The sequence below is a fragment of the Solanum dulcamara genome, chromosome 1 (genome assembly GCF_947179165.1).
Source record: "Solanum dulcamara chromosome 1, daSolDulc1.2, whole genome shotgun sequence".
In the NCBI taxonomy this organism is placed as follows: domain Eukaryota; kingdom Viridiplantae; phylum Streptophyta; class Magnoliopsida; order Solanales; family Solanaceae; genus Solanum; species Solanum dulcamara.
This window is the reverse complement of record NC_077237.1, coordinates 14,038,123-14,043,697: the sequence shown is the minus strand read 5'-3', so window position 1 is coordinate 14,043,697 and position 5,575 is coordinate 14,038,123. Positions and strand designations below refer to the sequence as shown.

The following is a 5,575-nucleotide window of genomic DNA, read 5'->3' as shown; positions in this document are numbered from 1 at the left end:
ACAAGTTAAAGAAGTTGTCGATATATTTCATTTAACAACATAATTCTGCAGGGATTACGAACCAGGACAAGAGAAAGAACCCTCTCTTCATCAACTCTATTGGTGTGAGAGGAACTTGCAACTATCTCTCCAAAAAGTCATGGCTAGACAAGTTTGTTTTTCTACCAATTATTTTTTCTTGATTTAAATGTGAAATCACAATTTTCAAGAAAGTAATGAATTTTCTTAGAAATAATTCATCAAATCAACTCCTATATAAAATCAATAAGATCTTGATTAATGTCAAATGGATTTTGATTAGATGGAATTGGAGAAACAAGGAAAGATGGATGTTCAAGTTGCTGCACAACAAACAGCTCTTCAGCAGTTTGATACTAATAATTGGAATAATCCATACAGGTCATTAATTTTTTCACATGATATTTCCTTACAAAATTTTCCCTCTCATTTTTTCTTTTTAGTTTAATTATTATTTCGTTATTGTTACAGTTCAAATATTCAAGGAAGCATACATCAAAATTGGATGGACAAAGAAAAGAGAGTAGCAAACAGTTCTAGCTATTATACATATACCCCTTCCTTTGCAAGTTCTTTACAGGCTGGGAATATACCATTTTCTCAAATTCAAAATCCATCACCTTACACTCCGTTGCAGGTAACACTTTTAAAAAATGAAGTAACTAAGATCTACTTAAAGAAAATGAGATATATTTTTTTTAATTTTTTTTTCTGATATTATTATTTTATCCTCACAATAGAGCCAACAACAAAATATGGTGGTAAATGTCCAGCAGAATCCAACACAAACATTTGGACAATCACAGGTGCATTAATATTCTTGAAATATTATTCCTTGTTAAATCCTACCTCCCTCCTCTTCTACTAAACTAATTATGTCATATATTTTACAGGGACAATTGACTCTTGGTGAAAGTAGTGACAACTCTCTCACGAATTTTTGGCAAAATATTTGCGCTTCTACAAGGTTTCTATCGATAAACTCGATTTAACAACTTATTATTATTATTTGCAAGATTATAATTTATTTGTTATAAAAAGAATGATGACATTAGAATTACAACTATAAATGCATCTAAACTCTTTACGAAATCAAATTATTATCTTAAGGAGACTAATAAAACAAGTCAAATGCAATATATTTTATTATTAATATTGATATTGTTCTTGTTTAACATTATATGGTTGCTAAGCGTGTGCTCACTCTCTCTATCTCTTTCTATCTGCAGGCTGATCTCAAGTCCACTCGCGACTACAAATACAGAATTGAACAATCCCTCCCAATTAGGGTTGGAGTGGAATGACAACTTTAATAATAACAATAATAACAATCACATCATTCAACAGAATAATAATTCTTCAGTTCAGAGTGATGCAATAGCTCCTAATGTTAATGGATTTAACCATTTCATGGAGGTTAGTTCAAATTGGAATGACAACCTTAATAACAACAACAGTAACAATCACATTATTCAACAAAATGATCATTCTTTTGTTCAAAGTGATGCAATAGCTCCTAATGTTAATGGATTTAACTATTCCATGGAGGTTAGTTCAAACCTCTATTCTTATTATTATTGAGTAATTAACTTTATTTATTTGTTTCCAAATTTATTTTTTATTATATTATTCATACAAATACTCACTTTAAATGTTTTCTCACAATGATCAGGAGAATATCATGGGAAGCAATGAACACTTTGTTGAAAACACACATGATAATGATGCATGGGAATGGAATGATATTTTCCTCAATGAAGCTTTCAACGAAGAAGACTTTCAAAATTTTGATTGATCAACCAATAATGTCAAGAAAAAACTTTTTTTTTATCTAGTTCCTTTATCTTTGGTCCATTTAAAAGAGCACAGACTGCTGATGTTTTAGCTTTTTATTACTTAATTTAGTATGCATGATATCATCTTAAATGTATGTAGGGTAGCCTATATAAGTTAAAGGATGAATAATAATAAGGACCTATGAATGTTAGAAATGAATTGTATGTTGGCAATATCATATATGTATTACTACTTCTTATTATTAAGTTGTTCATTTAGATTTTATGTCAAGATAAAAGCAAGTGGTCAAAATCCAATTGTCACATTCAAGGTTGGATGTCTCTTTAGTGATTTTTGACTCTAAGCAACAACTCACTTGTGAAACAATAGGGATGAGTTACTAACCATTACCACATTTTAGGTCACGTCACGATCTAACCCACAGGGTCATGCAGGCACCCACTCTAACACCTAAGTAAGTAAATTCTCAATCCTCTAAACGGAACAACATGCAAAAGTTTAATAAAATACCTAGATACAGCCTGAAAAGAAAAAAGGACACAATATTTATTTACATAAAATCTGAAGGTTGATTAGAAAAACATTCTAACACCCCTGGGATACTAATCTAAACAAGTACAAGAACTTCTAATTAAAGATACAATATAAAAATAGATTAATGACACAGCTCCCACTAAAAGGAAGGAAGAGTAGGAGCTGTTGGAGATTCATCTTCGCCTTCACTTATGAAACCTCACTAACCCTGCAATCAAACTATGTCAAGTGGTATAGCAAGAGTAGTATTAATACAAATAATAAGTATTGATAGGCATCATCGGTCAACTTGATATCCACCGCATAATATACAATAAGTGACAAGAGTAAGCATACACTTAAGAAAATATCACGCCCCGGGAGGGTACCCTAGACGTAACCGGCACTCAGAAACCATTTATGGCTCCCAAGCGAACCACATAGCCTGATCACACATCCGTCCATTATTTCAATCAGCGGAAAGTTTAAAATAAAGAATAATTTAGCGGGCAACTCAAATCACCCATCCAACTAAAAAAAATAAAGGCCATGGGCCAACAGATCAACTAGGATATTTGTCATTTAAAAATAGTTTGACAAGAATAACTCAAGGATAGAAATACTCAATCGACTCATCACTATCTAGTCTATGAAGCCTCTATCACTACTATCTAATTGGTGCCAATGACATGTTCATGGCTACCTCAAATAAAAATTAAAAGGGCTAACTCAATGCAAGATTTCATAAGCGGTGTCCTCCAAAAGTAGGGGAGGACTCACCAAGACGCTGAGTGCGAATAGATCCCCAATGATGCTCCTATTGACGATCTCTTAAACCTGTCTCTGCATCATGAAATGATGCAGGTCCAAATGAACGTCAGTACGTGGAATGTACGAGTATGTAATATGGCAGAATGGAACATACCTCAAGGAAGAATAACATCGGTCCACATATCTCAAATTAGAAAGATAAGAGAGACTCAAATAAGGCGTCGTAAATCTAAAGTAAGGATACAGTTTAGACAGAGACCAATCATATACCATATAATCCAATCCAATTATGTATAATACAGTTCAATCAAATCATTTACAATTCGATCCCTTTCAATCATGTACAATCCGATTATATACACTCAACTCAATAATCAAATCCAATCTAGTCACATACCATTCTATTCAATCCAATCACAATTCATCTAATCCAATTCGACCATATACCATCAACTCAATATTCAACTCAACAATCAGTCAAAGGACTCAACTCAGTAAATATGCAAATTAAATTATGCAACATTTTACAATTCAACTCAATAAATATGTATCAACTCACTCAAGTGTCCTAAGTCTGACAAGAAATAGTTTAGACAGGACCAACTCGTAAACCACTCAACTCAACTAACTCGGAGAACTATCAAGACCTAAATGGGAGTTTCTCTTATCTGACAATCATCACCTATGAGCCGGTGATAGTACAACAATCAGACGTTGTTGCCACATCCGCCCATACCTTGCCAGGGCATGAACGCCTCCCTAATCATGAATACCATCGATTAGTCAAGTCCTATCATTTCAGGATAATAAAAATGGGAAACATTCGACTTTAACGGTTCGATCCCACGGGAAGCATCCGACTTTAACAGTTCCATCCCTCGGGAAGCATCCGACTTTAATGGTTCCATCCCTACCTACGTTGGCGGCGTAGTTTCTGGGGTTCGAGTATGGACTATACTCTCACCCTCTTCGGTGCTCGATATTTCTCCCATAACTCCATGCTCATAAGACTCCATCCAATCATCTCAAACAAGCCCTCACGGCTAGTTTTATTTAGAACCTTGCCAACTCATCAACTCTATCCTCAATTCAACTCAATCGAGTCATAATGACAAGTCTCATATGACTCTTTTTAAATCAACTCATCTCAATCATCAAACTCTTCTCTTTAAAATTTGTACAATCTCGACTCAATGAATGCAGAAAATATTATGTACATTAAAACATAATTTCAACCCCTCAACTCAAACTCAAAATAGATACTTTAATGTAAAAATACTCAACTCAATTAAAGGCTCCTCATACTTAAACTCCTTTTTAAATCAAAGATGAAACTAATAATTTCTTAGACTCAAAATAACGTGTAAATGGTTTATGCAAAAAAAGGTTCACAAATAATTTATTTAAAGCTCCTCCTCAAAAGATAATTTATTTTAAAAATATTTCTAAGACTCCAATCTACTCAAATTATGCACCTCACATACCACAAAATCACATTAAACTCCAATTCACTTCATCACACAACATCCTCATCGACATCACCTCTTCATTCACATCATCGTCAAATATCATCATTCACATCGTCACCAAACATCATCATCATATATCATTATTCACATCATCATCAAACATTATCATCACATCATCATCATAGATCATCATTCACATCATCATCAAACATTATCATCACATCATTGTCAAATATCATCATCACATCAATCGTCAAACATCTACTCCAAAATCCTTATTTTAGTTCTATGTTCATTTTATAGAAGCAAAAGGACATTCTTAACTATCTAATTCATTCTTTTCATTCCAATCAATACATATATACACAAAACCATCCACCTCAACTCAAGACAAATTATGACCAAAGAAATCTCATCTTGGGTTCATGTGAATGAAATATGAATTCATACTCTCAACAAAATTCAACTCAAGAATATCATCAACATCTATACACAAAGATACATTTATAATCAATAATATGAAAGATAACTATTTAGTAACTCAAATCATTAAAAACATCAATCAACCAATAGTGTCTAAAAACATTCTATAGTTTAGGAAAACTTTCAAGAAAACCTTCTTAGAAGGTTCAACTCTTTCACAACTCCTATTCAACACATCTATGGGTATATGGAAGAACTCAATTCATATTTTAGGTTAGCCTTAAATACCTTGTTTGAAGACTTTGAAGAAACCTTGATGTTAGGTCTTCAATGGAAGGCTTGAATTTTTGAAGCTCTTCAAGGCAATCTTTGTTGGAGAAGGATTTGGAGAAGAAGAATAAGAGAGAAAAAAATATTAGGGCTTTTTAGAGAGAGAGAGGACTGAAAAATGGTCCAAAAACGTCCAAGGATGGTGTATATATAATTAGGAAAAAGTCCAAGTTGCCCCTCTTCAAAAATCTGAAAAATTGGGCAAAAACCTTGTTGACGCTATAGTGGCGCGTCGCGCCACTGCAGCGCCAAGC

At 33.3% G+C, this 5,575-nt stretch overlaps 1 pseudogene; it reads left to right on the top strand.

Moving 5' to 3' along the window:
• The first annotated feature begins 286 nt into the window (after window positions 1-286).
• On the top strand, window positions 287-1,813 carry LOC129891784 (uncharacterized; annotated as a pseudogene).
• Window positions 1,814-5,575: the final 3,762 nt, after the last annotated feature.